This window comes from Heterocephalus glaber, unplaced genomic scaffold (genome assembly GCF_053883595.1).
Source record: "Heterocephalus glaber isolate CG9 unplaced genomic scaffold, H.glaber_assembly_v1.0 deba00001509, whole genome shotgun sequence".
In the NCBI taxonomy this organism is placed as follows: domain Eukaryota; kingdom Metazoa; phylum Chordata; class Mammalia; order Rodentia; family Bathyergidae; genus Heterocephalus; species Heterocephalus glaber.
In genome coordinates, this window is record NW_028258325.1 from 5691362 (window position 1) to 5714928 (window position 23567).

Here is a 23567-nt window from a genome sequence, read left to right on the forward strand (position 1 = left end):
ACCATTGTACTCTACACTTCAGGAATTGATCATTTTTTAGACCTCGTTGACTCTGGCAAATACCAATTATCTTGGTGTCATTGATGTCCAGGGTAGATGACCCAAAAGCAAGTCTTAAACCAGAATTGTTTTAAGAAAAAGTGTCCTGAATAATCAGGGTTCATCTTTTAGTCTTTGAGATGGCTCTGTTTCAGGTGAGTTTCTAAGCCAAGGTCCATGGCTATGTGAACCGTCTTCCTTCTTTCTCTGAGTGGCTCATCTATGGGATTTTTGCAGTCGACCCCATTTACCCTGGTATTACGGTAGATCTTCTGGTCATTGTCTTCCATCTCAGGGCCGGTGTATTAACCACCCAAGATTTTGCATTTCATGTATTTAGAAATATTTGAGCTTGTGAATAAGCTGCAGCACAATTCTTTGTCCACAATGATGGACTTGGGAAAGTTGAAGGACTTTTGTAGTTGTTGTTGGTTGGCAAGGGATGGTTCCATTCTAAGAGATGACCTAGAGAGAAATTCTGTGTTCCTCAGAGCCTGAGATATAGCCCCTTCAGTTTGGGTGTTTTTTAAAGAAAATGCCAATAGTAGAAGCTCCCCTGAGAGGTTGTATGAGAGACACAGGACTTGCTGACCAAGTTAATTTGGGAACATTATTTGCAAGGACTGTGATAGGGAATGTCTGAATGAGATAGGCATTTCATCCTGTGAAGTTCCTTATGTGAGATGAGCTGAGTTTAGGTGAGTGCCTGGCCTGTAGGCACATTCTATGTCTGAGATGAAGCCTGTGCAGAAGAGATGCCTGCAGTTGGCCATGAATTTCCTTCTGTAAACCCAGGAATTTGGGGATCCTAAATGTCCAGAATTGAACAGGAACAACTGAAGGCTTGGAAGAGCAAAACTTTTAAAGGGGCTAGTCACTTCCTGCTGACTAGAAAGTTCCATGAATATTGAGCCTGGCAAAGATGTTGTTCCTCCTCTTTCCTGGTCTTTGTCATTGGTGAGAAGAAACATACAAACTTCATATCTAGTTCTCCTAAAGGTCTTCTCCGTACCAAATTTCAGAAGTATCTGAGATAACTACAGTATCTAATTCTGGATTCCAGAAGCTGTTTGCAGGTAACTTGACTTCCACTGTCTCCAAAATAAAGCCCCTGGGCCATCTCTTTGGGTTTAGGCTGGCCAGTGAACACCAGATAGAAGCACCATGCTTTCTAGCAGTGTTTCCTGAGCACATGTTCGTGCTGAGATCTTTGAAAGACCCTTAGAAACATTTATTTGGATAACACTGAATTGCTTGATTTTTTTTTTTCATAAAAATTGGGTCAAATGCTGGACCTGTGTTAATGCCTGCCATTATGATCTTCCCATGAAGTAAGAGGGAGCTTGAGGCAGGCTGATGCCCTCAATATTTTTTCATGTCTGTGCCTAAAAGCCAATGTATTGGTTACCCATGAAATGTGTAGATTGTGACAATCACCTTTCATGAAAATTGGACAAAACTTTTTATACTGCCTGACTCTGTCCACTGGAAGGACTTTGCACACCTGTTCTTTCAGGCCTTCCCATGAATGGGACTGTGATTCAGTGACTGCTTTGTAGTGTTTCTGGCATGCTCTGCAAACTGCAGCCATACTGAAGTTTGTATCACAAATTAAGTTTCTTTAAACACATCTAAAGGATGTAAGTAAATTTACAGGAAACTAGTGAATCCACAGGCGAAGGATTCTAAGCCATTTATGCAAAATAGGGCTTTTTGGAGTTATTCAGAGCTGGTTTTCATTTATTTTATGATGGTCCATCTTGGTGCTTGTCTAAATTTGTGACGCATGTTGTTTATTGACTGGGTTTTATCTGCACCATTAAATATTTTGGTCAGATGTCCTTTGGTCTAGTAGAGCCCAGCAGCAAGATGGAAATTTTTACTCATGAGAATAGGGTGTGGGCTTAATCTGGTATCCTAGACGTGTGGGTTGTGGTTTCTTCTTGGGATTGTATGAGGCTCCTCGGAGCATCTGCTTGTCATAGACAATGCTGGGATCCAAGTCTTCTAGTCCAAGTCAGGTAGCTTGTACCTGACATCAAGCCTTCTCTTCCTCTGGAATGTACTTCAAAGTGGCAGTTTATGGGTTATTTGGTAAATGGGTCTGAGCAGCACCTAAATCTGTGTACATCCAAATGTGTGTGTTGCCTCTAAAATCTAAACATGCACCTAGAATCAAGCCACTTGCTGCCTGGCGGACAGGTGCAAAGTATAGCATCTTGCCACTTCAGATGTTTTCATCTGCCAAGGCCACTGACATAACAGGCCTGAACTTTTTGTAGATGATGATCTTGCAACTTCTGGTACTTGTATGTCTCGCTAAGTCATCTTAAGGTTCTTGCTTCTTGTTGTTCCAGAAAATCAAATGCCTTCAGTGATTTGGAGCAGTGTGGTGGGCTATGGGATACCAAGACACAAGTTCCTATGAATTCACTGATAGAGCAAGAGAGTTGATCTAAATGTTAATTAGTAAAGGTATACTATTTCTGCCAATGAAGGCAAACTTTCATGGGTATATGTCAATACATTTTATAGTCTTTATATTTTGTCCTTAATATTACCAGATAAGTGAGGTGTTGAGGCATGCTAGTGTTTTTGTCTCAGAAGATAAATGTTTGTGGTGTCTTTCACTTAGACTTCCTTGCCTACTCTGTTTCCTAAGGTTTGGTCATTTAAATGTGTCTTTAGCAAAATATTACTGGATACATTAGCAAAGATGTCCACATTGCTGAGGTATAAATATCAATGGACAAGTGAGGTTTTATGCAATATCAGGTCAATACCTGGAGGCTTCTTCCACTGAATTTAAAAAATTGTAGTGAGAATATTTACCATGAGTTTTAACAATGTGACTCTGCACATTAAAGCTAATTTACTATATGTACAAGTTGCTCAGCTGTCTAGAACTTATGTAACATTGAAAACCATATACTCTAACAGCTCCAGTGACTTTGCTGGTGGTTTCCTGGTACTTTATGATAAAAGGAACCTAGGAGGAGCCACTACCATTGTCAGCTGCATACTGGAGAGTTCATTGCCAAATATACTCTTGCCTCACAAGGAGTAGGCATTTTTGGATCAGGAAGAGAGGTTCTTGTTAGCCTTAGTTTTAGGTAGGTAGGTAGTCATTGCCTGAAGCTCAGACTTCCTATAGTGGACTCATGCATATATCTCAGCTGTGCTGGGCTGAGATTCTGATGAATTGCTTATTTACAGAGGTTCTGGACATGAGATTTTTCCAAGACCTCAAAATTGTAGAAATAACTTTTTTTCATATATGATGTGGCATTACTTTGGCTCACTCCCAAGGCACATTTGGTCTCCCTTGAACTTCCAACTCCATTATGTTAATAAACATAAGTTATGGTCTTGCTTGTTCAAGATGATTAAGAGGTCAGACCATTTTGGAATGATCAGAAGACTGTTTCCCTTAGAGCCAGAAAAATTGCTGTATTAAGGTTTGCAGTGAAACAACCAATAGGATAGACAGGTGTACAAAGAGACTTATGGGAATTGGCTCAAACAGAAATGGAGGTTGACAAGTCCCAAGCTAAGCCATCTGCAAACTGGAGAACCAGGAAGGCTGATGGTATATATCTCATTCTGAAAGTCTGAGATCCAGGGGAACAGATAGTTGTACTTAGAGGCTGAAGGCCTGAAAATGAGGACTTCTGATGTCTAAGGACAGAAAAAGACAGATGTATGGAGGTCGCAGTTTAGAGAGGGAACTAAACCTTCCTCTGGGTTTTTATTCTTGGGCCCTCAATGAACGGGATTACTCCCACTTACAATTATATAGAACTTATTCTACTGGTTCAAATGTGAATCTCTTGCAGACACACCCTCATACATCCAGAAATGTTCATTAGATGTCTGATGGCATCTTGGTCCAGTCAAGCTGGCACATAAAAATTTAAAAAAAAATATCTATCACTGCTATCCTCTTCCACATTGGCTACCCTGGAGCTTTAGTCCTTACACAGGACACAAACCAAGTACCTAGCCTACCATAGTCCCAGAAATATGCTGGCATTTTCAGAGTCTGCTGTGCACATCATACTCCATGGTCTCAAAGTTTTGATCTGCCTCATTTTTCTCAAGCAGAAATGCAGCCTCCATCTTTAACAATTGCTGGTGGTTTCTTACATATAAACACTGAGGGACAGGGCAGTTCTCAGTGAGTGATCTTGAGGCCAGTCAGAGGATCTGAGACTGGGAGATGCCAGATGGATCAACTGGTGATGAGCATCTGGTTCAGGAATTTTTGTGGAGGTCCAAATCCAGTTTTCCCCACTGACTGATAGGCTGCTGATTGTCATAACTACCATGGTTGTGTGGCTTTTGGCTTTCAAGGCTACTGAATAGCGGGGAAAATAGGATTGAAATAAGACCAACTTAGATGCCATGAAAACTCACTATTTTCCTAAATATTAGGAATTTGTCTTTAATAAACACGCCTTGGATTGTTTTACATCTTTGGCTACTTTTGTGAATATGTTCATTGCTTTTACGTAGGCACAGATATTTAGAGGTTAACCTGCCACTCTGCAAGTGCTGCTTCTACTGTGTAATGCTATAAAGGGAAGTTCTTCCAAAGGTATGTCTTTTGACTACTGATGACAGGTCTGTGTGTGAAGTGCATTATCCAGAGTCCGCTGGATACAGCCTAGTCCATGTTTAACCTTACATTCCTGGTGTTCTGTAAGGGGTTCTTTCCCCTCCAGAGTACTTGAAGTAGTCAAAGTGATAAATTGCCCTACAGAAGCCCTGAAAGAGATTAGCACTACAATTTTCCCACAGCCAATATCATTAGATGTTGATTAGGAAATACTGTTGCTCAGAGTACTCAGGACTTCACCTCAGTTTGCCACATATTTGGTCTTCAGCTCTCAGGAGACTGACTTGGAGGGAACATCTTAAAAATGTACCAAGAGGAAATAAAGGGCTGAATGCAAGAAGGTTGGAGTTAGATATCTCCCATAATCTCTTTGGATGCCTTTGCTAGAGATAAGTCTGTCTCAGGCTGAGGATCATGCCTGTCAAGATTGGCCCCTGCTCTTCTGAGATGAGCCCAATCTAAGATGTGGAGCAGACAGGTAAGCCCAGCAGTATGACAGGCAACATGGTGACCAAGGTGGTCGTAGAATTGTGACTTTCATGAGGTAAAACCATGAGCCAGAGGTATTTTCATTGAGATGCAACCCAGAGGTCTAGGGCATCATAGTCCTCACCAAGTAGACCACTATGTGTCTGAAGTCCTGTTCTGAGTTCTGACTGTTCTTCTGCGGGAGACATCAGATGGACTGAGACTGGCCAGTTTGCATCACGAGTTTAAGGCTGGTATTTAGTGCAGTGGAATAACACTTTGAATCTGAAATTATTTCCTCATATTTACCCAAATTTCTCCCTTCCTGTGAATCAGAGCTACTACCTGAGGGACATTTCCTATGGTGGGATGTGTTAGCATGATGTCTTACCTGAGTGTAGCTCCTATTAATGGAGTCTGGATGGTTCCAGAGGGATATGTTTTTGGCCAAGCAGTCACCTGAAATTTTGGTAAAAGGTCAGTGGTTGAAAAGTAGATCAAAGGAAGGAATTTGCAGTGGGATACGGAGAACAGGCAAGGTGCTGTCTTTCACAGTTGTGCCTGAAGCAGTGGTTCCCCTTTCCGGAGAAGAGCTGGGCTCCGCACTTACAGGAGTGCACATCTGAGTTTCCTGCATCCATCCTCTTGGACTGGTGGCTTTTCTCTCTCCCGGAAAGACATCCTTTAGATGCTGTATCACATTCAGCCTTGTCTCCATTTCTGCTACCCAGAAATGTGATCAGAACCCAATCATTGAGAGCTTTGATAATGAGAGAAAATTTTACTTGTGTTAATTCTAAGGATTGTTTCACTGTCTTTAAGAAATGCAGGCTTTTTCATAAACCCACAATGGGTTGAATGCATATTCTTTAAAAACCTATGGTTGGGTCTATGTTGAATGAGACTGTGAAGGCCATAAAATAGAAAATTGCACACTGGAATGACATAGGTGCTCAGGTTTTAAGTTTGTACATCTGCAGGATTTTAATGTGCCATTGGATGTCTGAGAGCATACACCTCACTATCTTAGTGTCCAGGGAGAGAGAGAATCAAAGTGTTGCTGTTCCTCTTTGATACTGAAGCAGTATCTTCATTCTCTCAGCAGGACTAATTTGAATTTAGGCGATCTTTTCTTGGGTGGATGGGAGTAGAGCATCTTACATTCTACCTTCTCATTAGTCTGATAACCTGCAGTGACCTGGAATGTGTTCTTCCCTATTTAAGCCTCATGGTCCGATTGGGAAGATTGGGAAGAAGTGATGTGTTCTTAATTCAAACCTCTTGCTTGTAATCCTAAGCCAGTAGTGGCAAACCTATGGCACGTGTGCTGCAGCAGGGTGTATATCACTGAAAGCTCTAAAATGTTCACCATTGCTGTACTAGGCCAAGCCTAATCCAGATGAGTTAGATCCCTGTCCTGATCCTCTAAGGGTAATGTTCTCAAGCTCTTTTGCTTGGGTTTTTGCTCCAAGAGGCATGTGTGTCCGAATGGCAGTTGGGACCATCATCCAAGCTGGTTCTGGTCTTAGTTCTCCATGTTGCCTCCCTGACAATCTTGTTTCAAACAAATTTCCTTCCCATCTGAGAATATTTGGGTTGGATCCCCAGGGAGTTTTCTGTCTTCTAGCTTCACAGGGAGAACTTTTTTGTGTGTGTATGTCGTAAGTTTTTAACTTCCAAAGCTGTTTAATGGGCAGTACTTACTGTGCCACCAGCACCTTTTTCAAGATTCCCACACCTGTGGTTTCCCGTCTTAAGGCTTTGAGCTCTGTGCCCTTCATTGTGGTGAAGGGCTGAAGTTAGGAGTCCAGGGATCTGAGCTCCAGGGCTGGTATCTCCCGTGGGTCAGTGTGGCTCCTGGCACAAAAGGCAGAGCTCCTCTCAGCAGTAGCTACCCAGACCAGCACCACTGGCTGCCTGCGGTACTGGATCAAGGGCTGTCCTCTCAACAGAACCCCGGAAGTGATGATCCTTAGTGTAGTGAGTGTGTTGAGGGAGGACAGATGAATGTAGAGCTAGAAAAACTTTGATTTCCTTCACATGCAAGGAGAGGCCTGTAGCCTTCTGGGTCCCAGAAGTCATATGTGCCACCTGGTAGGAGCCACGAACAACCTGGTATCAGGTGCTTTTCCCTGGTGCTTTCTGGTTCAAGTTGCTCCATTTGAAAATTGCATTTGTACCTTCTGGAGTAAGCTTGCAGCATTTCAGGAAATTGATTTTGTTCGTGATTTATTGATTTTTTTTTTCCAGAATGCTTCAGAAGTGACTAGATCAAAAACTTAATGGTGTATGTAGTTCATCCTACTAATTTTTGTCCTCATAATTAGTTCTAAAGTACATTTCTAGCCCTGGATTGAGGATGATTTTTCAATTGAATTAGAATCAAAACTGCACATCTGCCAGTGTGCAGTCCACATGGGAGAGAAAATGTCGGACACTTGGCCCCTTCCTAGTCTTAACTTTTCTCTGGTTCATGTTCGGTACTGTTCTGGGGAGCACTTCTCACAAGTCTCTGAGAAACAACACTGCAGGAGAAAAATTCAGCCTTTGTGTCAGACAAAGGTGTGGTTTGCTCATGGGAAGTGGGAAGGGTCCCTTCTCCTGGGACAGCTCTGCTGACCCTCAAGCTGCTGTGAGGCAGGGTCCTGTTGGTAAACCCTGAGCATAAGGGTCCCGTCAATTTAGATACTTAGCATGAGCATGGGAGAATGCGGGTCAAGTTGAGTGCAGAGGGCTCTGTGTTCAGATACTTATCTAGAAAAATGGGTCAGCTCCTTTCAGCCCAGACATTGCCTCTGGGGAAGTTATGGCTGTTTGAGGAAGGGGAGTATGTTTCAGAACACAAATGGGTTGTCTTGTTTGAAAATTTCTCCTGGATTGCAGAGCTATAAGTCTGCTGTCCACAATATGAGACATCATGACTATTTCCTGTGAGCACAGCTCTTGTCTATGCAACCTGTGTCAGACGTTTTTGCTGTTTCTTATACTGACCTCCAAGTCTGCCACCCTGTAGTGTAGACATACCCTATATGTTCCTGCCTGCCCTCTGGTCTTCACTACTGATGCCCTCTTTGTTTGATTCTGTGGAGAAATGCCTTAAGACCTAAGTCTACAACGTTTCCCAATCAAAGGGTCATAAGGCTGACCTTGGGCATAACCTTGGTGTGTTGTGGCAGGATACTCTTGGCCAGCTCTAAAATGGGGCTCTCACCAGGTTCTTAGGGTGCTCATGGGAGCATGGAATGAGTGATGTGAGATGCCCATATCTGACCGAACCCAGATTGTTGGGTGTCTGGACTATTAGAGTGGGGTTAGATGGTTACAACCAGGATGATTGCCTCTGGGGAAGTTAGTAGTGTTACACGTAGGCCAATATGTTCCATAACATGAACATGCTTCCTTGTTTCTCTCCAAATTTCTCATCCTCAGAAGGTAGATCTTTAAGACTTGAGCCATTTCTTTCTTCTGTTGAACTGTTATTTTAACCAGTGTGTAGTAACCTTTGTCTCTCTTGGTCAGCCTTGGCTTGAAATCTGTGTGAAATTAGCTGCTCCTGCTTTTTTTTCTGGGTTTCTGTTGCATGGAATATTTTCTATCCTTTGATTTTTTAAAATCTGTCATAAATGGGTTAATTCAAAAACTCGGATTGAAATTTTTTAATTTTTGCATGAAATTCATGTATTTTCTTCAAATTCTTGTTCCTTGCATTTTTCTAGGTAACATATTTCATTAGTTTCTGTTATGGGTGTTCCAAAGGTGGATCACTAGACACTGAGAGAGTAAATGTTTTGTATACTGCACATCATTGGATTTTGTTTCTTGATTCGTCCTGCTAATCTGTATCTTATGAGTGGGGAATTGAGATCATTCACATTGAATGTTATTAGTGACAGGTGTTGACATACTCCTGTCACGGCATCATCTTCCTGTTGATTTCCTTTTGCTTAGCTGTTGATACCACCAGGTATATTTATTCTTTTTAACTTATTGGCACGATTGGCTTCATTGTCTTTCTAGGATATCCTTGAGAATTTTTTGTAATGTTGGTGGTCATAAATTTCTTGAAGTACTCCTTGTCATGGAAAACCTTATTTCTCCATCAGCTTTGCGGGAACAGTTTTCAGGATACATAGTCATGGTTAGAAGCTGTTGTTTTTGAGGGCCTAACGCTTCAAGGGCTCTTGGCCTTTCAGGTTTGTGTAGAGAAGTCTGGTGTAATTCTAACAGGTTTACTTAATGTGATTCATTGCCTTCCTGTGGGATGTGATGGTTTCCTGTGGCTACAGCTCCCATTTGTGATCTGCCTTGGGTGAGGAGTAGATTTATGTGGATATATCTTGGGATGCTACCTCGACTGCACGCTCTGAGTTTCCCCAGCTCCACTCCTGTGCTGCTGACAGCCCAACAGGTGATGTCCCTCAGGGGACAGACAGTGCCCTGAGACCCATATTTGCAGCTAGATGAGCACTGCTTGCTTTCACAGCTCCTTGATGGTGGTATTTCTCATACTGCACATTGTCTTGGGGCCCACAGGAAGTTATTCCAGATAGGCTCTGTGTGTTGAGGCACTGGCCGTATGAGATTAGAGAGCTTGGTTATCCCTGGAGCTGTTCAGTTGATGTGAGTGGGAAAATGATGTGTACAGTGTCCTAGGAACCTCTGGTTCTGCACCTCCTGTCCAGGCTTTTTGGCAGGACTGATGCTCCTGATCCACAGATCACCTGTTGTAGGAAGCAGGTCATTTCTCATGTCAGATTGAGGTCTGCTTTGGAAATGTCAGGAATCTCATTGGTTTGTGTTGTCTCTTAGAAATCCATCCTGAGGAAGCAAAGAGCTGAATGCAGACTTCCTTAAACAAAAATGAGTAATTGCCTTGAAAGTTTTTGAATGGGAAGGGAGGAATCTTGTAGCTCCATAGTCGTAAGACGCCTTCTTTGGGCAGGAATGACTCCATATCCCCCAATCCAAAGAGCAGGTGTCCAAAATCATTCCCATCTTCATATTGCCTGAATGTTGGGTAGCTGGTCTTGCTTCCCAAATCTTAATTTTTCCAGATTTGTATTCCTAGTGTTTACTTGTGCAGGTAGTTCAAAGAGCCCATGCCAGGGCTGGCATTATGGGAAGGTAGGGGAGGTTCAGAGGTGTTAAAAGGTATTACTGTGTAGCTGGGTGTCATGAGAAGTGTTCTACCTCTTCTCATAGCTATACCCACCAACAGCTCTTGGAAAGCAAGGGATCATGTGGTCTGCTGGGAAATGTGAGGCCTCTGACAGCAGCTTTACCTCTCTGGGTGGAGGACGTTGGGAAGTCTCCACTTAGCCAATCCAGTTGGCTCTTCCCAGGAGATCTCCACTTTTGAGACTACTTTCTTTTTGTTTTGTAGAAAAATTGGATATGATTGTGTTTATACCTTAACAGTAAGGAACTTTTGTGGGCCCACAGAACATTCCATGGGAAGGTTTGTGGTTAGATTTTGTATGAAAGAAACTACATATGTAAATACATTTTCTCCATGTAAAGTTTAATTTCTAATTCATGGCATTTATTGACTTGAACTTGAAATTAAACATGGGTAGATGGGGAAAGCTAGGAGGATACTTTTTTTTTTCTTAACCAGGGTTTCCAGGAAAGCAATTACAGGCTCTTCCTATGGTTTGTAAAGGCAATCTCAGGGACTTAAATTTTGCCTGGACCTAGACTGTGAAACTGAAAATAGCTCACAAAATATTTTCTGTAGATTTACCAAATGGCTACTAAGTTAAAAGCTTAAGTGAAACCATCACTTCGTATTATAGGTGATCTGAAATTTGAAAATCAATTTCCTTGAAATGAAGATGTGGGCTAGGGTGAGCTTCTATCAGGTTGCTCCAGAAAACAATGTCTCCTGATTTTTACCCACCTGTTAGAGGCCTTTGCATTCCTTGGGTGTGGCCCTATGCTCACTCTCTAATTCAGGCCCCTCTTTAATCTCAAGCCTGGGAGTGCATGTGCAAATCTATCTGCTCCCCAGACTGCTTTTCTTTTCCACTTTCCCTCTCATTGTCCTTAACTGTCCTTGTGGCAGTGGGCCCCCCAGGATGATCTTACAGCCAGCTGATGACCTACCTCCTCTCAGTGTTTTACTTCAACCCCCGTGACATGTGATATAACATGTTCATGCATTCTAATTAGGAAAAGGACATATTGAGGGGTCACCTATCTGTCTCTGCTTAGTAACTTTGTGGAAGTCATGTAGAAGATCCAAGGAAGGGACAATGAATAGAGGCAGGAGAGGAAGAGCACAGGAACTGAAGAGAGGATGATATGGAACTGGTCACTTAGAGGTGATTGGGACTCAGTCCTATGAGCCTGAATGTCTTGAGAAGGTAGATGTCATAATGTTCCTCCATGGGGACAAGAGCCTGGTCGTTTACCCCTCAACTGCCATGATTATGAGAGTTTGCCCTGCCCACTGCTGCATAAATTCCCCTGGTCTGTTGAAATGGGCTCTGCATGACTGCACATGGGCCTAGTGGTGAGGATATGACCTGGGGGGCCTGTCACTCTGAAGGAAATGCCCACCACCTGGATGTCCCTGCCAGTAGGAAGGTCTCAGTGCCTACTTCAGCCAGGAGCTCACTCTTCCACCTTTCCCTCTTGGCAAGTTTTGACTTCACACTCACTTGTCTTCTCTAGGAAGTGCCCATCTCTGCCTTCCTCAATGCCTGACCTGAGTTACGGTCTTGAAAACCATTGGCCATAATTAACTTTCAGTATATTTAAAGGATGATTTGCCTCCAATCTCAGGCTTTTTCTTCCACAAAAATAGTGATATTCTGACTAGACCTTATGTTGGACCTACCTCTACCTCGGTGGGTATATTTTCCTTGCATGTCATGAGTGTTCATTTCTTCTACCATCTTTAACTTAGGACAGCTCATATCACTTCATGGAGACGCAATGGAGGAAAAGGATTTAGATTTTTACCTTCACATGAATAATATAAATCAATTATTGCAATTCATTTTATATGGAGAAAATAACATCTGAAGTCTTTATTTTGTTGAATGTGGTTCTTGTAAGATGACTTTCTCTACAAACTGAGCTCTTAAGAATTACCAGCATTTCATTTGAATTTGAATAATCAGTGCTCTTTTTGGTGAGAAGTTTGTCTCCACCATTATCACTCTTCAGCTGCCATAACTTCAGGAAGCCTATTACATTTCATGCTCTTCTCCCACTTAAGGTTCCTAGCAAAGATGAAATATATTTGAAAGCCTCCTGCTTACAGCTCCTGGCCTATCTGCTCTGGTTCCTGGACCAGACACTGCCGACCTCAAGTAGGTGTCAAATGTGTTTGACCTTGGCTTTTCCATTGCTGTGTGGTGATAAAGGATTCCATCAGCTCAGTCCCTCTGGACCCAGTTTATCATGATTTGATCCTTGTATGCTACATACTCTTGGTCCTTATTTCCATGTAAGGGTCATGCCCATGCAGAGAATTTGGAAAGGCCCAGCTGAGGTATCCCATTACCTCATCTGGGGAGGTGTTCATTCCATCTCACCCTAGAATAGTTGTGACATAGACAGTGATTCCTGGAAACCTTGGTCCACCCAGCTGTGTCTACCAGGCTTCCACAGCCATTGCTCTGAGACCTCAGTTGGTCAACTTTTCCTGCTATGGGCTCCCTGTGCTGTCGTGTAGAGCTCAGGATCTAAGTGTTGGCAGTAGCCATGCTGTGTAACACAGGTGGATTCCAGCCCTGACAAAATTTGTCCCTCTTCCTAATTTCAGGTTGAGCTCCAAATATGATTGTCCTGAGCTCTTAACATAGGTGCATCCTCTTTGTGGTAACAGTCATTATCTGTTGGGGTGAGTTGATTAAAGGAAAACTTTTTTATGATTTCTTATGAGTAAATGTCTGAACCTCTCTGGAGGTCCAACCAGTCACAGGGCAGGTGACTGATGGGTGTCATTAGTTACGTAGGTTTAGTGATGGGGCTGGTTCTCTTGTGGTGCCTTGACACAATTGATGGGGTCAACTTGATACCATTAAATCTGAACCCTTGATTTCATAGTCCTTCTGGATTAAATGTTGACCGAGGACATAGAAGCTGTATTTTGGCATTTCCCAATGAAATAAGTGGTATAGTATTCAAGATTGACCAGATTAGGATGAACCGGATATTCAAGAGATATTCTCGGAAAATGCATTATCTTGAAGTCTAGAACCCTTGACTGATTCTGTATTCCAAGTATTAAGCTTGGTATCTTGTAGTGACGGAAATTACCTTCTATATATACAGTGGAGTATAACTGGATGACTTTCTACTGTTCTTATATTTGTACCTCTGAGGGTAGCAACTCCATTATTTGAGATTGAGTCTTTCCTCAAGGTCTTGATTAGCACAATGACAATTAGTACTAGTAATGAATTATATTGTTCCTTGCTACATGGACGTGGCTTCCTTGTCACATGTGGCTTAGGATAGGCATTCCTACTTCACTTGCCAATAATATAATATCAAAGAGAATTGTTTTTTTTGTAGAAGACAGTATTTGTGTAGAGAGAAGCTGCCTTCACAGCAATGCTGGCCCTTGCCTGCCACCTTGAGGAAAAGCTAGCTCCAGTCATCTGGATCATACTGCATAGGGATGACTAAAGGCCACCAAAGCACAAATAGAAATGGTGTGCACACACCAACCACCCCACTGCCATGAAATTTTTGAGAGAAGCTGCCTTGAATCACATAAATGATGGCTTTGGTGTCCACTGAGAAGTGAAGTGCAAGAATGGTAGTTACAGAGAAGAATGGCAATGATTCCTGAGGCTTAAACCATTATCTTTACATGTTCCTGGGGTTATGACTTAAGATGCCTTTCGATCACCATTCAACTACAGCACTTGAATAAGAAATCCTTACACTTGAGCATGGCTGTGACTGTATAAGAAGGCTGCTCTGTCCCAGCTGGTGACGGTGGATCCTGTGGCCATGGGAGGGGCCCAGGCACCCAACTTCTCTCTTTTCAACAGAGCTGCTGCAGTATCAAGTCCAGGCTCGCTGGGCCCTGAAGTTTTCCAGGTGTCCACTTGGGAGGAGGCCTTGCTTTGTTCAAAGGAAGGCTGACAGATGTTGCCTAGAAAACCCTCCAGGCATAACTTACAGAGTGACGGGACCAGGACGGCATCATTTTCCTGTTGTCATGACAGGCCTGACTCTGACTCTTGGAGGGTTTGACCTTGGCTTTTGTCTTCACGTGGCCTGTGTCACTACTGGGTGCCACACCCAGGCTTTAAAAATCGTATGCTTTTCCTTCCCTCATTCTGTAGAAATGCATAGGTTTCTGGCTCATTATACATCCTCCTATGTGACTTCACACACAACTTGGGATCATAAGGAAAATCTGACAGGCTTGTTTTCTATTTGGTTTTGATCTTGGGCTGCCATCAATCCTATGCAATATGATCCAAGATGAGACTGGCATTAACTATCCTGAGGTGAGGTGGCAGATGAGCCCATTCTGAGTCCTCATGGTTCAACCTGAAGGAAGCTGATTGTATTTATGAACCCAACTCACTGATAGGACCACAGTGTAGACAGAATGTACTGCTATGTATCAGCATATAGGGGCTTCTGATTTTCAAAATCTTGTTTTTTGATTCTAGTGCTTGATACTTGGCATACTCAGGGTAGAAACTCAGTCCTTGTAGGGATCCCTGTATTAACCTAGTTCATGTCACTTTGTAGAAATCGCATTAATTTTGAGAAATAATACAGGGGGTGGTTAATTTCCACCACAGCCATATTTTCAAAGCTTGGCTCTCTGATGGGACTTGTTTTGTGTCTCTTCATAGATTGTCAAAGAAAGGCCTCAATTATGACCACAATTACATATGCAACTAGAAGTTATCACTGGTGAATAACCTTACCAATGCCTCCTGAAAATTCTTTCTAAATAGAATAAAAATAACTTATGCATATAGTTCAGGCTGGTGGCTATTAAGTTATCTCTTACAGGAAAGAGCCTTAGGAACAATTTATGTTGATGACTTTATATATCCTTACTGCCCAAACTGCATGAATACAATTTGGATTGGAAAGATAAAGAATTCTTTGTAAAAAGCAAAATTTGAAAAGACCCTTCCCCCCTCACATAGACATAGCCTTCTTCCAAAAGAAGTGGAAAGGAGGAATTGTCCTTGCTTTAAAATTAGTAGTTGAGGGAAACCTTTACAAATCATGCATGATTTCATTCAGTATGGCTGAGTAATAGTAACATGGATTAGTAAAATTTTTGGAAAGTCAGACATGTCCTGAGGAAAAATAGGGATGGTAATATATCTTGCAGTGAGTTTCTTCTCAACCTACTTAGTTCATTTAGACTCTGCTGCCTGATAAAGGAGATTGGAGGCAGCTGCCCTCAGCAGCTGGCTGAAGAGGAGGAGCTGGTGTACCTAAGGCTTAGGCTAATAGGACTATGCTAATTCCTCCTGAGTTGTCTTGGATAAAGACAATTCTTTCTATCCATGATGTATAAGCAGACATATCTGACCTTTAGCATCCTGGCCTTTAAAAGGATATGGCTTCACTTCTCTCTTTGATTGTGGTTATTATTGATAGAGGCCAAGAATGGCTGGTTTTGTAAGAATTGCAAAAAAGGCTGTGTTCCTTGAACATTCTTGTTGCTGCACATTCTTATAGATGTCCTACAGCACAGTACTCTAGTCTCATGAATGAGCTATAGTGCTTTCCTATTCCTGTGCCCTGAGCTACATTTGGGAAGAGAAGATGGACATAGAGGTGGAAGGATGGAATTGTAACTCTAGTTTAACAAGCATAACCCTGGATTTCACAAACACATCCCTTTTCTATTGTAAATTTTTACTTTAGCATAACAGTAGCCAGCTGTGTCTCAGTACTGTACCTTGGCCTGAGGGATACAAGAAGCAATCTTTGTGTTTACCCACTTAGTATGACAGATGAGGTGGGTGCACCTGTACAAAAGTGTTAAACAGATTTTCCACCCACATGATGCTTCCTTTAACAGGTTTTCCATATGTTTACCTGAGCATCACAGAGGGTGCAATACACACCCACCATTCTAGGATTTAGGATTTGTTTTTTTAAAAAGTTGCCTTTCGATTTTTCTGGTAGAAGTAGCCCAATTCAATACCATGGCACATGACAAACCAGATTTGCAAGTTTTGAATGAGGTTAAAAGTGAATCATCAGATTACTCGTGCATGGATGATGATGGTCCATTATGGTAAAATACATTTTTTCATAACAGAAGAGTGATGTGGCTATAAGATGGTAATGATTATGATGACTTTGATGTTGGCCATGTGAGCCAGAATTCCTGTGACAGTGAAATGGAGCAAGAATTGACTGAAGCATATAGGGAATGCAGACCTCCTTGATTCAGATGATGAAGAAAACAGCAATGTGGGTGCATATTTGACTAGCTGAAATGTTGCAAAATGGTCATGCAACCAAATGGAAAGATCCACTGTAAGAACTAGTCCAAAAATTAGTGAGGCTCTTGGCAGAGGTAAAATCTTTGAATGGAATGACAGCATTGCCATTCAGTGTTGGCAATTGTAACATGAAATGCTACAAGATGTTGTGAAATACACAAAGGCCAAAATACAAGTAAAATGTTCTGTATGCACCAGTAGCCATATTCAGAAATTTATGTATTATAACACTTCATTAGCTGAACCGAAAGCGTATTCATAGATCCATTGTACTTAGCAGGGCTTTGTCATGGTAATTGCAGGAATGTAAAATACTGATGGAAAAGAGATGGATATGGGATTGAGGTCTGTAGAACAACATGACTATTCATGAACATCTTGCAGCATTTAATGGCTGCTATAGCTTCAGAGAGTACAGGCCCCCGCAAATGTGCAAAATATGGCATAAAAATTCATGCCCTTGGAGAGGTGAAGATTTATGCTTTTAGAAATTTATCCTAGAACTCAGCCATCACATCCTTTTTTGTATAGCAAACCAAATGATATTGTGAACAGAATGTGCTCTGTTAACAAGTGTAACATTGATTGGAAACTGGTAAACCAATTGTCAAATGTCATATTCCAATTAGTTTGGGAGATGGGAGCAACAAGTTGACCAGTATAGGAACTGTATGTAGGAACAAAGCAGAGATTCCAAATGAAGTGTTGCAATTTCAATTTCAGTACATGAACTGCTGAAGCACAGATGTGTTGCAATTTCAAAATAGAGAATTGTATAGTACAATCTTCGGATTTCAGAAAGATTTATATTGGCCTTGTATATGGCCAAGAAAAACTGATACTGCTGATGTCAACATTGCACCAAAATGGAAATATTGATAGGGAAACCAACAAAATGGAAGCTAGAGATAGAAATTTTCTACAACAAAACCAAAGGTGGATTAGATGTTGAGTTGTGCAGCAACTATCATGTCACTCAAAACACACAACCTTGGCCAATGGTGGTTTTGATTCTAAATATGTGGCATAAATAGTTTGATAGTTTACAAAGAAAATAACAAATGCAAAATAAATGGAGAAATTTTCTTAGAGGTTTGGGACTGGACCTATCTATGGTTAAGTATATTGGTTGGTATAAATCACTCACCTCCTTCAGCCCAAGGGTGTATATAGTCTTCAGGCATGACTTTCCATTGTATCCTTCAAGAATACACTCAAGAAATGTGAGATGGGTTTGAAGTAGTTGTCTACTTGTTTCCTGCACTGTTTAATCCAAGGGGTGATATTGCATTGAGCAACATGCTGACCCCACTATGCCCAGGCTTCCCTCATTCATAGGGATGTTTGTGGAATTTGTGTGCAGGTCTCTAATGGCAAGTAAAAGTCATCCATTCAACTGGCTAGCCATTGCCTTTACTTTTCAGGAGTTGAAGCAGGGTCATTCTCATTAGCAAGATTTGCAACTGTCCACTTGAGATATTTCCATCTTCCTCCTGTAGAAGAAATGTTAGCTTTCTTTTACCTCTGCCAATGTCCATGGGATGTTGATTATATGGACATTGTTGATTGTGGGCCCAGGTCACTGCTATTTCCTCCCACCTTTTGCAGCTTGCACTTCTGGGCTCTCAGATCTTAGGTTCTGCAATCTGCTCTGAGTTGGCAGCAGTTGCTAGAGACTCCTGCAGTAAGTCTCTAGTCCCCACCTGCCCAGTCTGTGATGCAGGCCTGAGAAAATTAAAAGAACTAGAGAGAAAGCGGGATGCCAGGATGACCAATGCTGGTGAACTGACAGACTCTGGCCAGTCCCAGGTATTGATTTCTATTGGCTATCAATTGGGTTAAAGGTGAGCTACATGTGGTTTCTATGGAAATTAATGTAAACAAGGGTCATAAAGGACAAGACAAAGCAGTCTTGTATTAGGAACAGAGTAGATAAAATATATGGTTGTAATTAGAACATCATCCTTCTAGTCAGAAGATTTTAGCTGTGGAAACAGAATTTGGGTATGAATTACTCTGACATTGGGCCAGAGATTTAGCTCAGTGGTTTTGCTGCCTGCTGCTCAAGTGCAAGGACCCGAGTTCAAACCCTGGTACCAAAGAAAAAAAAAATGAATTACTCTGACATCAGCACATAGGCTTCAGCCAGACTCACTTTGCAAAACAAGCCAATTGTGGGGTTAACTCTTTACAGTCTGCTTTGGGTGCATAATCAATATTACAGTCCTCTGCAAGGGTGGCAAGTATTATCTGGTAATGTTCTTGGATGTATTTTTCAGATCTTGTGAAAAAGGTCATCAGGAGAGAAAGATTGTCTGGGCTCTGTTTCAGGCACAGGTGCTATTTGCTGGTTCATGGAAGGAAAGGTCTCAGCTCTTGAGGCAGCTATGCTACCTATCCATCTGGTGGGAGGTAGGGAACTTAAGGCCATCTCTGAGCATAAGGCCTCCAGTCCTTCCTGGCTGTAAACATGGTGAGCATGTTTACATGGGCCAGAGGGATGGGCCCCAAGTGCTGTGTTCAGACCAGCTCTAGAGAAGCAGTCTTCTGGGGAAGGCACTGTTGCTATTAGATGCAGGAGAATAAGCATGAAAACATGTGCCTCATTTCTCTCTCACATTTTTGTCCTTCAGGCTGCAGAGCTATTGACAGAATCATTTTCTATGGGGGTACTTATGACAATATTTCATGTTCTTATAACTGTAGTATGGTGTGTTTTGCTGACTGTGGACCTCAAAATTTAACATTGAACAGTAGACACACTGGATACATTTATTCCTGTTTCATCATTTTCACCTTAAATATTTTAGGTCCTTGATTCTGTAGAGCATTTAATTATAAAGCACTGTATTTTTCTGTTTTCTGTTAGTAATGCAGCGCCAGAGACTGGATGAATTCTAAAGAAAAGGTTGTTTGGGTGACTGTTTTGCAAGTCCCAAGTCTCTGCTGGGCAATGGTCACCTTCTTGGTGAATAGTGAAGCTACACAGGGCACCCAGTAGCAAGAGAAAAGGAGTTTCTGTATATATGTGTACATCTCACTTCTCACCTACACAGCCATGGGATCAAATCATGGGATCTCTGCCCCAATGTCTAATCCTAACCACTTCCTGAGGTCTGCATTTCTAAACACCACCACAAGGTTGTTGCTCCCCACTTAATAGCTCACAAAGCAGATAAAATTTTAACACATGGTTGGGACCAAGTAAAATTTCAGCAAGCATTCCTGACTTTGCAAAGCTGCAAGTCAAATTTAGATACATTCCAAGAAAGTCAAGAGGCTGCTGATCTTGGGCATGAAGCAGGGCAAGTTGTTACCAAGGGATGAGACCAATTCTCCGTTGCCATTTGTGAATTCCATCTCGGGTAGAGGCAATCACCTGAGGATGGCTACCTGATGGGGACACTGGCTTGGAGGTTGTGGCGGCTTTCAGTGAGCATTTTTCTCCCTTGGAGCGTCAGCTTTGTGCTGCTTCCACCTGTGAAATCATTAGTGCTGGCAGTGTATGCAGCTGCCCATAGGCCTGCACCGAAACCACCCTCTGCCCTTCAATTGCAGTTCTGGGTAAGGGAGTCTCCTGCATTAAATAGGCTGGTTGGATGATTCTGGTGAGGAACTTGCTGAGTTTGTCATGTTTCTATTTGAAACATTAATGCCTGAGTCAAGTCCTTATCACTGACTGGATGGAGCACTGAAACCAGTTCTCTGTGGCATCCCAACTTGGGGACCTGGTCTCTCTCAGGCCCGTTCTGGAATAAACCTTGGGTAGTGGTGGTGAGCACACTGTGGCCTTGCCCACACTGTCCTCTAGGTGTGCAATGACACAGTCAGGTATGTGGTCTGGAGCTCTAGAGTTAGGGAGATCTGTTCTCCACTCAAACTGGCCATTTTGATCTCAGGTAGAGGTACTAGCCTTAGGATTTCTTCCAGACACTCGGGAAGGATGCAGTGCTCAAAACCATCTATGTGCTCTATTAACTGCAATGTCTGAGCCTTGGTCAGTGTTTCAGACACTGATGGCAGAACTTGGTAAAGGATTCCAGGCCTATTGGGCTTTTGCTTTGCCAGCAGGTATATATGTGGGTTCTGTGGGGTCCTCGTCCTGCCAACCTCTCACAATCCTGTGTTAATGTAGTCTAGTCTGCACCAGGCTCTTTGATTCTTTCCAACCTGCGAATGGCTCTGCAACCAGAATCTTTTTGAGTCACTGTTTACTTTATAAGCTGCAGATGGTTACTCACAATGACAGACTTGAATCTCCTCTGCTAGTTTCTTGGAAAGGTCTTGGGGATGAGTACTGCCTCTTGGAAATTAGTCCAGAGGAAGTGAAAGGACTGAGGCAGAAATCTGCTGGAAGCTTCTCTCCTTTGTTGCCTTTGTTGCCTTCGGTACCAGCTGAATATTATTGCCCCAGGTCAGTGTTGATCATGGTCAACATGGGCTACCTTCCCCCTTAGGGCAGCAAGGGCTCAGTGGTCTCAGTCTGAGTACCAGTATTCTGAGATCACTGCCATTACTGTGACGAGGGAACAGTGGCCCAGCCTGGCTCCTTAAAGCATAAATGAGTCAGGTCTACATCTGTGGAGTAGAAACAGCTTCTGGTCTTGCTCTCCAGATCTGGAAGCCTTTTAGTTTGGTTCTTGGAGACGTTTTCTGAGGAAGGTGGTTAAGATGAAGGCTGATTTAAGTGGAGGTTGGAGGAAGCTCAGGTTTGTCTTGAGAATTTGGTGTTTGTTGGGGTGCTGAGTGAAACATTCTGCCTCATGGGTAGCGGTGCTGACCTACCCTGGTGAAGAGCAGACAGGTTGACCTACAGGTGACCCTGTTTAAGGGGGAGACATTGTAAATGTTCACTGCTGTTTAAGTTAGTCTATTGGATCATCCATGAGAGAGTAACAGTACACACTTTTAGTGCTTTTCTTGGTTAGGGTCCCCAGGGAAGCAATAGTTATGAGGACTCTTCTGGGACATAGAAAGGAAGAGGTCATTGTGAAAGTAGAAGCTGAAATGAGAATCCTGGGAAACTCCTGAATTTTCTATTTCTGCTGTAGCAAATGAACTCCAAATTAAAGGCTTATATAAAATGAATTTATCTTGCAGTGGTGGAGAGTAGCAGTTTGAGATGGGTCTTAATTAGGCAAATCTCACCCGTTAGTGCATTTAGTTCTTCTCTCCCCCACCTTGCCAATCTTTTCCTTTTTAGGTCTGCATTTCTGTAGCTGCCTGAATTCCTAGGCTCATGGGACCTTAGTCTTATGTGATAGTCTTCATAGGGTATAGGTTCAGTTTTCTTAAAGACATGTCTTTTATATGATATGTCCTATAGATTCGTGCTTTGACTATATTAAGCATATATTCATCGATAGGTGGTTACTGTGGAGAGATATTTCAATATTTAAAATACTGGTTCAATTGACATCTGGGTTTGAAAGGTGCTGTTCTTGGGATTCTCCTAGAAGAGGTGAAGCCCTCTCAGAAAAGGCTGGATTTTGATACCTTCTGGGATATTTCTATGGGTGTCTTCAGTCCCAATAGAAAAGATTTCTCAGATGGCTAGGGACATCATCTGTCATGAAGAGTGTACTTTCTCTTTGTGGTATCCAGGGCTTATCTGGAATTAATTCTTAGGCCCAAAACTTGATCAAGAGATTTTCTGGAATGAGGTAACTCTTGGTCATGCCTTCTAAGCCTTAGTGCTTCTTTGATTATTTCTTCCAAATTTTCCAGTAACGAGTAGCATGAGATTAAAAGTTTTACATTCCTCTATATCATCTTGTTTGCGAAGGGAAATCACATCCCAGCCTCAACCACTCATAAGTTTAAAATAGTGATAAATCATTTTTTTTTTAAAATAAGGCCACAAAATATATCTTTTAAAACCCCTTGAGATAGTAACTTTGATATCAATATTATATTTCTTTAAAATAGAAAATACTTCAGCTAAATTAAAGTGAGAATTTTTAAAATACTACTTGTCACGGCTAATATATTAAACTACATATATTAAGTATCACAAAATTTATCAAATTTTATAAGATATTAGCCTGCTTGAGAGTCATTAATCCCATAGGAAAAATTAATTATAATTCAGCATAATCTGTTCTTTCCTTTTACTAAATTAGGCATGCAGTAATTAAAGAGCAAAAACAAGAGGAGCCCCCCAAGGCTCAGGGTAGATCTTTGGTTCATGATCATAAAATCAGACATAAGTGTGTTCCCTATTTAAAAAAAGCTGGATTCCAGTTCTCCATCAGAAGATGCTGGTGGTTGTCAAGCACCTTCCAATATAGATTCCCAATCCAATGACCAGCCAATGAGAGAGCAGTACTGGTGAAGAAAACTAGAAATTCTGAGAAAATGCCCTTTTTTGTCATAATGGTCATGTTTCTCATGGATCGAGTAACTATGTGCTTTCCTGGGAGTTTACTGGTAACGTGGCCAATCTAATATTCTATCTGTGCTCTTGGAGATGCTTTTGCTGTCTTTCCTTCTATCACAGTGATCTTCCTTTGATTGGGAGTTGCTTTCCCTCTGGGGCTGTAGGCTGTGTATCAGCTCTTGGAATCTGGGTCTGTATCCAAGATGGCTGTCACTGGGAGCTCTTGGAGCCATTCCTACTGGGCGTGAAGTGTTTTTTTTTTTTTTTTTTTTTAACCATGCCACTAGTATATAAATAGAAGCTGAGGGAGAGAAGCATCACTGCCTGCCGAGGTGCACAGTTTTACACAGGTGCCCTGCAGCGTCTCATCTGGCAGCCTGGGTCACCTGTGTGACATGGTGCTGTAGAGGCTGGCAGGTTCAAGTCCATACTGGGTTATGTCTCTGCCTATGGTTGGTGGTTGGGAGCACCAGCTCTTTGGCCTAGCCATCTAGTGAGCTAAGCCAGGAGCAACCATAAAATTTCTCACTTTCCTAGCGAAGCTGAAGTATGATCAGGGTGTTTTACCTTGTCATTTTGATGTAGATGCTTTTTATCTGTTATA

General features: G+C 42.1%; 1 long non-coding RNA gene and 1 pseudogene across 2 annotated transcripts in view; both read left to right on the top strand.

Moving 5' to 3' along the window:
- The window catches only part of LOC110349697 (uncharacterized), a 196577-nt gene that overhangs the window by 72130 nt on the left and 100880 nt on the right, over positions 1 to 23567 (top strand). The gene's annotated exons all lie outside the window — the stretch shown is intronic.
- LOC147825055 (CKLF-like MARVEL transmembrane domain-containing protein 8 pseudogene) overlaps positions 1 to 23567 on the top strand; it is a 92846-nt pseudogene that overhangs the window by 47851 nt on the left and 21428 nt on the right. Inside the window, exon 1 of the transcript XR_015441270.1 lies at positions 1 to 23567. This exon is cut by the window's left edge and continues 47851 nt beyond it; it is cut by the window's right edge and continues 21428 nt beyond it. The product of XR_015441270.1 is annotated as a CKLF-like MARVEL transmembrane domain-containing protein 8 pseudogene (transcript).